This window comes from Crotalus tigris, unplaced genomic scaffold (genome assembly GCF_016545835.1).
Source record: "Crotalus tigris isolate CLP2741 ecotype Arizona unplaced genomic scaffold, ASM1654583v1 scf7180000018432.44079421565:4894166, whole genome shotgun sequence".
In the NCBI taxonomy this organism is placed as follows: domain Eukaryota; kingdom Metazoa; phylum Chordata; class Lepidosauria; order Squamata; family Viperidae; genus Crotalus; species Crotalus tigris.
The window spans coordinates 1,765,721-1,777,453 of record NW_024096999.1 but is presented as its reverse complement, the minus strand read 5'-3'; the positions used below and the strand labels follow the sequence as shown (position 1 = coordinate 1,777,453).

Here is an 11,733-nt window from a genome sequence, read left to right as displayed (position 1 = left end):
CTTCCCACGCAGGTTTGCTTGGTGATGAGGAGTCTATAGGGGAGGCTTCAGCTCTCTCTTCCCTTCCTTGAAACTCTGGGGGGGGGGGGGAGAAAACTGCTTTGGGTTTAATCTTCTAAAAATACGAAGATCAGGGAGCTGGTGGTAAATTTTTAAGCAAGGTCCAATGGGGTAGAGGTAGTCCTCGCTTAGCGGCTGTTGGAGGTTACGACGATGGTGCTGAAAAAAGTGAATCCTGACCGGTTCTTGCGCTTACAACTGTCACAGCATCCCCAGCGATCAAAATGGGGGACACATGGCGATCGGCATGTATTTATTTATTGGTCTGGTTTCTGTAGCTGCCCAACTCAGCAAATGACTCTGGGCGGCAAATGCTTCAAAAAATATATTGCAATCTTAAAAACATTCCTGTGGGTTGCAGCCTCAGGGTCACCCGATCATGATTTACGACCTTCCCAGCCGGCTTGCGACCAGCCAAGTCAACGAGGGAGGGGACCGGATTTGCTTAAGGACCGCGTGACTCCCTTAAGGTTGCAAAAAACCAGGCACGGCTCATTTAACGCACACCTTGCTCAGCAATAGAAATTCTGTCCCAATGGTAGTCTTAAGTCAAGGATCACCTGTTACCTGCTTTCTTCCTCCTCATCGCTTCTTTTTTTATATACATAGTATTTATTGTTTTATGATAAAAAGTAAAATACAAAACAGAAACAAAATAAACAGAAACAAAACAAAGCCATACCTTCAACACTAACAAAAAAGAAAAAAAATAGTGTACAAGAGTGTATATGTGTGTGTGTGTCTTGTGTGTGTGAAAAAGGAGAGAATTTACTTTTTCTTTTTTTTCAGCACCCAGCCATGGTGCATCCTACAGTGTATGTACATGTGTATATATGTATATGTGTATGTATGTATATATGTGTATGTATGTATGTGTATGTATATATGTATATATATGTGTGTGTGTGTGTGTGTGTGTGTATGTATGTATGTATGTGATTACACCTTGCTGCAAGGCAAAAGAGATTGTAAAAAGTAAAACTGCAGTATAGCAGTTAAAAATGTCAAGGTGTAATCAATCAGACGTCTGTCTGAAAAACTTCCTGCATATACTCCCTTGACACGGCTGGCAAATTGGGGAGGAGAGCCTGTGGCTTTGTAAACTGCCCAGGTTCGAATCCCATAAAGGGTGTGGCTAACTGAAGAGAGCAGAATGAGCTCGAAATGGCCATCTTAGTCTCCCAATTTAATTATTTAACTCTTCGTCAGAAAAAGAAATTTGGATTTGTAAATGTTTTGCAGTTGCGACTTGAGCCTGCTTAATGCCCCTAGTTGGGGGGCTGCAAGGCAAAAGAGATTGTAAAAAGTAAAACTGCAGTATAGCAGTTAAAAATGTCAAGGTGTAATCAATCAGACGTCTGTCTGGAAAACTTCCTGCATATATATATAATACAGCTGCCTAACATGCACACAGCCCAGGTTCGAATCTCAGAAGGGTAAGTCTGGCTGAAGAGAGTTAAGAAACTCGAAATAGCTATTCCAGTTCTCCCTTTATTGACAGGAGCCAAGTCCTTCAAACATTGTCCCTGCAAGAAGGGATCAAATCCAAGTCATCAAGCAATGCAAAATAAGTGACTACTCAGAAAACAAGCTTGGTAATAAATTTCACACTCTCCTAAGCCTAACAGCCTTTCCTTATATATTGGCAGAACAAGCTGTGAATTGTGTTAGGAATACAGCACTGCAAACATCACACTTCTATATGCATAGTTACCTGGTGGTAAATTCCATTAAACCCAGCAGGACTTATTTTTTTAGTACACAGAAGCTTGGGTTATATAGGTCTGCCTTCTGTAGCAAATAAATAAATAAATAAATAAATAAATAAAATAAATAAATAAATAAATAAATAAATCCTTGATTCTTAACAGAATAGCTGAGTTGGAAGGGACCTTGGAGGTCTTCTAGTCCAACCCCCTGCTCAAACAGGAAGCCCTTATCACTTCAGACAAATGGTTGTTCAATCTCTTCTTAAAAACTTCCAATGTTGGAGCATTCACAACTTTTGGAGGCAAGTTGTTCCACTGATTAATTGTTGTTAACTGTCAGAAAATTTCTCCTTGGTGCTTTTCTCTTTGGTTAGTTTCCATCCGTTGCTTCTTGTCCTGCCTTCAGGCGCTTTGGAGAAGAAGTTGACCCCTTCTTCTCTGGGGCAGCCCCTGAGATATTGGAACATTTGCTATCATCTCTCCCCTCGTCCTTCCTTTTGGTAGACTAGACATACCCAGTTCCCACAACCGTTCCTTGTATGGTTTAGCCTTCTGTCCCCTAATTACCTTTGTTGCTCTTCTCTGCACTCTTGACAGCTAAAGGATGGAAGACGAAAGGCCACCTTGGCTGGATTCATATATCATGCCGAGCCCTTGGTAGTTCTCGACTTACCTCAGTTGGGACTGTCGCTAAGTGATGCAGTTGTTAAATGCACCTCATCTTACCTTTTTGGCTACGGTTCTTAAGTGACTCATTCCGTTAAGCAAATCGTCAAAGTGCTTAAGCAAATCTACTGACTTTGCTTATAGAAGACTCTTGGGAAGATGGCCATTGCTGATCATGTGACTCCATGATGCTTCAACCGTCATAAATACAGGCCAGTCGCCAATGCTCAGATTTTGATCCCTCGACCATGTGGATGCTGTCGTGGTGATGAGTTCAAGGACCGTCACCTTTTTTCAATGCCGTTTGAACTTCGAGGGGTAGCCACACAAATGGTTGAAAGTCCGAGCACTACCTGTGTTCAGCTCTTTACTCACAAGAGCATCAGACTTGCTGTAAGTATTCTATAGCATTTCGTTTAATGCAACATACTTTTTCCTACGTTTCTGCAGTGGTATTTCATCCGTGCTCGGTGCCACTGGAGCAAAAACATCTGTTGGACGAAACTTTAAGAATCTCCGCAGAGGAAAAAAAAAAATCATTGGCGCTTCTAAGTCCTACTTTCTGTGAAAATAAAGCTTAATTTAATTAGAATTTATTTCCACATAATTGAGATGTTAGAATGGAAAAAGCACGTGGCCTTAATTAACACGTCTACTTGGAAGTTGAGTTCCCAGGTAAATATGTATTATGCTGTAGGCCTGGTTATTGTTGCCTGGATTAATTACCTATAATTTTGTTCAGGTGCGTAAAACCTGCAGCGTTGAGTTTCAGAAGATTCACAGGTTACATAGGGAGATGGGAGTCTGGATTTATTTTCTGGCGTTCATACTGCTATCCTACAACAATCATTGTACGAAAAGAATTTAAGAATGTAAATCCCAGTAAATTCCATCAAAAATAATTCAAGGCAAGCTCTCTTAGATCGGGTAGAATGGGTGAATTGCTTCTATAAAAGTAACAGACAAATGATCTTCCTCAAAATTCCTTATACTTCTGCCACCTCCTCCTTCAACTACGATGTCCAGAGGGTTTTTTCCCCCCACAGAAATGCAGCATTTATACAGGGAACTGAACAGGTCTAATAGTCTGAATTAACCACTGAAAGCTCCATTTATTTCCAAGCTTTGTTTGTTTTTTTTTCCTCTCTTCAGAGCTGACCTTTTCAGTTGGCTATCCAGAATGCATCTGTGTTTGTTTTTGGATGCCTAATGCAAAAAATAAGACTGCTGAGATAAAAGCACAATACGAAGATAAAATCATTAAACTGATGGGCAAAGCTTTTGGTTTAGTATTTCAAAGGATGGGGGTAATACATTTTACTAATATTCAAATGCAAAATTAATCACACACACACATATATAAATATATATATGTGAGAAAAATTTTGGAGAACCCAATTTCCAAGAATGTATGCAATTCTCACCTCACACCCATCCTCACACAATACGTTCTACTGGTCCTCACATTTGTGACCACCACACGATCAAAATTCAGCTGTTTGGAAACCAGTACACATATTTTCCAGGATTGCAGCATCCCAGGATCGTGTCACTGCATATGCAATCTTCCCAGTGGGGGAAGCAAAGTCAATGGGGGAAAACCCGATTTACTTAATGACTGCAATTCATTTAATGACCGTGGCAAAAAAAGACCGTAAAACCAAGCACCATTCCCTTAAGCATGCTTAGCAAAGGAAGTTCCAGTCCCGGCTATTGTCATAAGTCGAGGACCACCTGTAAATATTCAAGCAAGGCCACCTCTCCCGTCTGGTCCATTGTCATCTTCGTCAGCCATTCAGTCATATCCGACCCTCGGCCACTCTATGGACTAGCACTCTCCACCCCCCTCTGTCTCCCACCTCCTCCTTAAGATCTGCCATGCTCGTTCTGGGGTCACCCTTTATAGTGTCCAGCCTAGAGGTACCTGGGTGGCCCCTTCTGGTCCCTTACTTGTTGGTTATTCAGCCTTTACAACTGGAAATGCCTCTTCTAGAAGCATCCGCTGTCATTAATAAAGCAACTGTATCATTGTGAAAAAAGAGAAATCCTGCTGTTGCTTGTCACAGCTGGCACTGTGAAGACAGAGGAGGCGAGAACCAGGTAAGCTGGCAAGGAAATATCCTACCTAATAGCTGAATTGCAGATTCGGTCTTGTGGGATCTTGCATATTTTAACTGCAAGGTTCACTATCTAGAATACAGAATAATGAGAGTCGGAAGGGACCTTGGAGGTCTTCTAGTCCAACCCCCTGCCCATGCAGGAGACCCTGTGCCGTTCTGGAAAATGGCTGTCCAGTTTCTTCCGGGACAAAAAGAGATGGGCTTGATGCATCCTTTGTATTGTGGGAAGTCAGCCCCCAAGAGAAGGAAATATTAAAAGGGCAGGAAAATATATTTTCTCAAAGGATCTTGAAGAGACAGAAAAGCATGCCCAGTTTTTCTTAATAGCCCCAAGTCTGCCTCCCCCAAGCAGAAACCAGCTCTGTACAAATGCAGATGTAAACCATCAGGAAAGTTGGAGCTAGGAGATTAGGAAGACAAAGATCTAAAATCTGCATAGCCCACCTGGGCCAGGACATGGTAGGATTAACTCCCAAAGGCCAAAGGGCATACCCAAACTCAGGTCAGAATCATGACACAGGAAATAGCCTCAAAACAAGAAATAACTCCAAACAAAAGACTTCAGAGGGTTTAAAAACCTACTCCCTACACGTGTTCAGCCCTTTTTTCTCTACTCTTTGCTGCCAGAACCATCTTCCTGTCTGGCTCTCCTCTCCAATAAACTACAACCTTCTTGCCAAAGCAGTTGTCATGTTTATTCCCAGCTTGGATGAACTACAAGGAAGACCTTTCTTCCAACAGTATTAAGGCATGATATCCTGAGCAAGCGGCATCTGGCAGGTTTCACATGCTCAGCCATTAAGTAGGATTTGAAACCACAACCCACCGGGCTTGCTGGAAATGCATGTAGCCCTAAAACAGTGGTTCTCAACCTATGGGTCGGGATACCATTTGGGGTCGAACGACCATTTCACGGGGGTCGCCAAACAAGGCTGTCTGCCATTTTTTCCCCCTTTTCTTTGGCCACGCCCCTGGCACCCGCTGATGTACAAGTGGTTGGGGGTCACCACAACATGGGGAACTGTATTATGGGGTCGCAGCATTAGAAAGGTTGAGAACCACTGCCCTAAAAGGTGTCTCAGGTACATGGCAGTGGCTTAAGTGGTACAAATTGGTTCGAAGCAAAGAACCAACCTGCTTCTGTAAATACAGAAGCAGAATTGTTTTCTCAAAATAAATCTGCATCTGCTGATTTCAGATATTTCTTATTACTAGGCTACGCATTTGGTTCCCTTGCTTTTGCTCTTGAACTTCCCTTAGCAAAGCAAAATTTGGTTTAAGCATAAAACAATTGCAATGTATTATCAAATGTATTAAGCCTATTTCAGAGTCGCCCCTTTTTCAGGTTTGCCCTTTATTTTTTCCAAGAAAAGACGGTCAGCGTATTTATTAGCCACAATGCCCAAGCAAGCCACGGTTTGCCACACCGCGGTTTCCTTTGGATTAGCAGGCTGTGCAAAGCTAGTCATCCTGGTTTGCTCATCATGGCTTATAAGCTAAGTACGCTGGAATAGGAAGCACAATTTCCCCAAATATAGCATTAAAGGAGGAATATAACTTCAAGATAATAAAAATGGGAGAGGGTGCCAAAAGTGCCAAAAAAAAAAAGGTGCAAAAATCCGGAGGGCTACGACAAACAGGCTGCCCACCTTCCTTCTACCTGCCTCTTCTACCTGCCACGCCTCCACCGCCCTGGACTTCAACTCCCAGACTCCATAGCGCGCCTCGCTGCGAATACTGGGAGTTGAAGTCCAACTCCTCCGCAGAGCGCCCTCGCCCAGCGACTCTGAGGCTTCCCTCTGCCTCCCCGTCCTCCTCCCGTCGGGCGCGGACCTCCCTCTTCCGACCAATGCTCGAGCGGCTAACAAATATGCAAATACAACCACCCTCCCGTCTTCTCCAGCCCCGCAGACCGCTTGGTGACGGGCCCGCCCCCTTCGCCCGAAAAAGCATGTGTACCCTACGCGGGTTGGCTGGCGCGACCGTTAAAGCCCCCCCCGCTCCAGGCCCGCGTGCAGAGGAGAGGGCCGCGCAGGCGCAGGCCGAGGGGGCGGCAGGGAGGGGAGAGGGCCCTGCTGGCAGCCGCCAGAGCAGGCCGCGGCAGGACGGGTGGGCGGGGCCGGGCCGGGGCCACGCCGCGCCCACCCCGGAGGCTCCGCCCCCTTCCCTCAGCCGCCGCCACCGCCGCTACCACTGCCGCCGCGCCACCTCCCGCCTCAGGCAGGGCCTTCGCCCGCCGCGCCGCTGCCCTCGCCCGCCGGTAAGCCGGGGCCGAGCCGGGTGGGCGGGAAGCCCCGGGCGGGGAAGGGAAGGGAGATAAAACGGGCGGCGGGGCTTCCCTGAGGCGAAGGGGAGTGGCCGGCGCCACCGCCGCCGCCGCGCGCGTCTCCCTCACGAGCTGTCAAGGCGCCCTGAGGCGGGGGTCCCGACGCCCCCCCCCCCGCCCCCGCTCGCCCTCAGGAGCAGCCGCCGCCGGGTCGTGTCCCGGGGACCCTCCGCCCGCCCTCGGGGCCTGGCCTGTCACGCCTCCGCCGCCGGGATGCCCGGCGAGGCTTCCCCTCAGAAGGGGGCAGGTGGGTGGGCCTCGTACCTCGGGGAAGCCTTCCTCCTCCTCCTCCTCCTCCTTTCTCTCCCGTCTGTGGGAGGCGGCCGCCCTCCGCCGCTTGCCCTCCCCTCCCCCACCCCGCGCCCACGTGGGAGAGCGGCGGCAGGGCGGCCGCCGCGCGACTGACACGCGCGCACGCGCACGCGCGCTTCCCTGGCCGAGGGGTGGGGGCTCCTCTCTGCCCCCCCCTTTCTCCTCTCCTCTCCCCCCCCCCGCCCCAGGTCGAGGCTCCGACTTCCTGTCCAGGTGGCCGATCCAGCGATGCCAGCCGGCAGAAAATGCTCGGGGGGGGGGTGTCGGGGGGGGAGCAAGAGGGGCGGGGGAGGGTTGCTGCTAGCTTTTTTTTTTTTTTTTTTTTTCCATCAGAGTTTGGGTCCCTCTGTTCCCCCTCCTCCCCAACTTCTCAGATCGGGGGTTTTCCCCAGACCCGCTGGAAAGGAAAGGAAAGGAGGGTGGGAGGGTCTGGCCCTTCCTAAGTTGCTGGCCATGGTTGTGGGGGGGGGGGAGGAAAGGGGAGGCTGGGAGGGGGGATTGCCACCAAACATGGTCCAGGGGATCCATGTTGGGCGTTGGGTGGGTGGGGATGATGGAAGTTGGGAAGGGCTTTCTTTTCTCAACCCCCGTTTGTTCTCCTTGCATGAGGCTGCCTTGTCTCTTCAGCCCCGCAGCTGGCGAGTTGGTAGGAGGGTTTTCCTCTAGGTGGGTGGGGTAGTCCTAGCTATAACCCGCGGCTGGCTGCAAGAATCGGTGCATTGGGGGGCTCCTGTGCATAGGGCAGAAGGCGAAAAGCAAATTGTTTCAAGAGGAAGAAGCACGTTCAGGTGCCGTGGAAAGAATCTGTACGAGGCGGGTATGCTGGACGACAGCTTCATGCCATACTTGTTGCTTGCTCAGTGATCATGACTTCTTCACTGTAGATCCAGGGTCATGTGCACAGAAGAGGACCTGACCCAGCAGGTGCTTAATTTTGGAAGGAGCATCACTTCACCTGAAGTTTGCAATGAGCATCACTTCAATATTCCTCGTATTATGACTTGTAGCCATGCAGCGAAATACTGTAGAATCTTGAAATGATGTTTGGGGATGGGGGGTACTCGAGCCAATGCAGAATATCATATATTGCTCTACGATGAAGGCTTGTGCTGGTCTAAGAGTTATAGTTGAGGCACAGTTGCCGAGCAGGCATGTAGAGCTTAATTTAAAGCAGTGCCTCTTCTGAAGATGCACAGTGAGGTCCACCAGCTCTTTTCCCTCCAAGCCAATAGGAGCAGGAGAAACAGTTGACCCCCAATACGTGCTCAGTTTTTAAGGTGGAAGCAGAGAAGGTCTCTACATAAAATAACAGATAGTTGCACTGCAACGGGTAGAGTTACCCTTATGGCTGAAAGGAGAAAAGACTGCCAGCTTGCTAGGAAGTTTGTGAAAAAGCAACAGCAGTAATCTTAATCCTGTGTTGAATGCCAACTAGAGTTGGAATGGTCACCAAACCATATTTGAACTAAACTCAGATCAAATCAGATGTAATTCCTCTGCAGAATGGAAGGCAGCAGATGTGTGTGGTCTGCAGTCTTTGAAACTGAGAATATGATGGTGGGGCTGCATTGTACTATAAATGTTAAACATATCTGATGCTATAGTAGTTTGTTCAAGTTTATTATTTTTAAATCAAATTGCACTACTGCATTTTTTTTTGTTCTTTCTCTGTTGCACTGATATCCTGCCTTTCCTCAGATAGATCAAGGTGTCTTATATGTAGATCTTCCTTAATTTTATCCCCACAGAAGGAATCCTATGAGGGATGAGAGATTATGACTGACCCCAAATGTCTGTGGAGATTCTCACTCATCCAGGTCATGGTTGTCCCAAAGGTGCTTTTTCAGGAGTCAACTGGACTTTGAAGACATTTTGCTTAACATCACCAGTGAACTGGTTGAAGGGGAACTGGTTTCCCCAGTTTAAGTCCAGGACCTTTACCACTACAGTAGGATAGTTTTTTCTTCGTTGTGACTTGTTCCCCATTTCTCTATTGTTGTTAGTATAGATAGAAAAAGCCAGCAGTTAATGGAATCCAGATGTGGGTGCCACAAATTGATTCAGTGAGTTATCTAAACAGAAGACAAAGGCAAATGTTGAGGAAAAAAGCCATAGCATACATGACGCTTGCATGTTGGTGCTGTATCTTGCTTTTCAGAAATCAAAGGGAGAATTAAGGGGTTTTTTCATAATTGTTTAATATAGTTAAGCAAAAATAAGAGACTGAAGAGATTTATTTTGGTCCAGTTTGCTAGAGAAGCATCAAATAAGTGACCAGTTGGATATAGTTTTATAAAGGTTGGGTGGTACAAACAAAAAATGCTTTAACTTACAGAAGATGTATCAAAGGGAACCAGTTGGAATAATGTAGGATTTCATGCTGTCATCCCTCGATGTTCAGGTTTTTTTTTTAACATAATGGTAATGGAAAGTGTGGCTGATAATGTATTAAAAATGTAAAATCTGACAGTTGCTCAAGAACATTATATGGAAATACTGAGATTTGTTATGATTCATATTTCCAATATTTTTACTGAAAATAATATAATGTACTTCATGTATATCTCCATTTTACAGTTACTTGCATATGGTAACCTGTGCACTGTTCATGTTTTAAATAAGCAAATGAATCTACAGTTGTTTTGTAGTATTGTTTTTACAGAACTGTGATAATTATATTTATATGTTTTCTAAGACAACTGATCATATTGTGGTCTTTTATTTTGTCTGATGCAACCTTTTATGCTTTATAATTTTAGCTTATCTGAAAGAATTGGATATTTGGCTACATATGCACTTACTTTAACTGGGAGATGATTCCTTTAAAATGATTGTTTCAAGTATGAATAATAATTTCTTCTAATTACTGTACCCTTCAAAGCTATCTAGTGATAGCTGTAGTCATATCATCAATAGATCAGAGACTGCAGAGCCAAACTAAAGGCTGCAGCGCTATTAGAACAAGAGAAAACTTATATATTCTTAAATAACTAAATAACTGGGGGGGGGGGCTGTTAGTTTGTGTGTGCACATATCAGTTTCATATTAAATTACTTTTTCCTTGTAAGTCGTCATATACAGTGAAAAAGTTGGTCCTTTTCTAAACCACAGTTAGTGTTCTGTAAGTTGTAAAAGTTAAAAGATCTTGGGGAAATAGAGCGTAGTGTAGGCAGAATCACCATTTTAAAGTCAACGTTGCATAGTTTTGGTTTAGTTCCTATTAATACAAGACTGTTGCTATTTCATTAATAAATGCAAATTAGTTTGCAGTTGGTAAAAAAGGTCAAACAAGTCCTCTTTACATTCATTGCAGCTTGCCATCATGGTGAATTTTCATTTGATTGATCAGTGTGTTGTGAAGTAGTTAGCATATTTACTATGTCATTAAATAATATAATACAAACATTTCAGCTCAGAATTAATCCATTTTGAGTTTGAAGTAATCTGTTCCAAGTTCAAAAAGTTTGAAATAGCTGTTCCGTTCTTGCCAAGTGTTCCTACTCTGTCCCATTCCTACTGGACATGTTTCAAACTTGAAATGATTGTGTTTCCATTTCAAAACTGTTGTTGTATAATTCTTCTGGAATGATTGAAGCACTTCCAATAAGATCAGGACAACCTGTTTTGAAGTTGAGATATGTTGCATGCCCCTACTAAGTTTGCCTATTGGACTAACCTATTTTCTCAACTTCCAGCATTGGATATATTATAAAATATAAAGCTTGTACTCTAAGCAGTGTGGCTGCTCTATTTTGTCTGTGATTTTTTATAATAAGCAATATGTACATTATTGTGATCTTTTAGTCAGATATACCATATTGAAAAACATTTAGGTCAGAAATGCTAGTAACTGAAGGTTTTCAGATCCTTTTTAACAAACACAAATTGGGGAAGTATAGAATAAAAACATACAATACAGATGTTTTGGAGAGCCTAAACTGCCAACACAATAACCGTCTAGGATCTGTAATCCACTATCATACCAGTAATTAATTTTCAGAAATAATCCTTACCATCTGTTTCCCGTGTACCTCACTTTTATCCTCCTTATCAATATTTCTTCATCATGGTTGCTTTAACTGTAAACTAACAGTAAATAGAGAAATAGAATGACCTGGGCAGGCAAAAAAAGCTGTGGGAGTGGGGGTAACCACCAATTTCCTGCCAGCTTCCCCATTAACCTTCCTACTGGGTAATTGGGGAGAGTTTGAATTGAGAATCTCCTGACCATGAGTGAGCGCACAGTGGCACTAAATAGGCCCCAACTTCACCAAAATTTAATCCCCTGGAAATAATGGATCCTGGATTCTGGGCAGATTCTGGGCCCATTTGAGGCATGTTGATTGAAAAATTGTTGACCTATAATGGCCTGTTTTGCCCCATTGAAGGTTACAAACAGACAAGTAGGATAATTTTAATAGTATAAAGATCCCGGTAACCTTTGCATTCTTGTTCTCTATGAATTAGTCTTAATTTCTCTTCAGTCCTGTCTAATAGAGTGTCATCTCTATATCTTGAATGAATAAATTTTATATTTTAA

At 44.5% G+C, this 11,733-nt stretch overlaps 1 protein-coding gene across 3 annotated transcripts in view; it reads left to right on the top strand.

Moving 5' to 3' along the window:
• Positions 1-6,665: 6,665 nt before the first annotated feature.
• CHD9 (chromodomain helicase DNA binding protein 9) overlaps positions 6,666-11,733 on the top strand; it is a 49,402-nt gene continuing 44,334 nt past the window's right edge. For all 3 annotated transcript variants that reach the window (XM_039352408.1, XM_039352407.1, XM_039352410.1), the window contains exon 1: positions 6,666-6,815. The gene's annotated coding sequence lies outside the window, so the exon portion shown is untranslated. The remainder of the gene's footprint in view (positions 6,816-11,733) is intronic.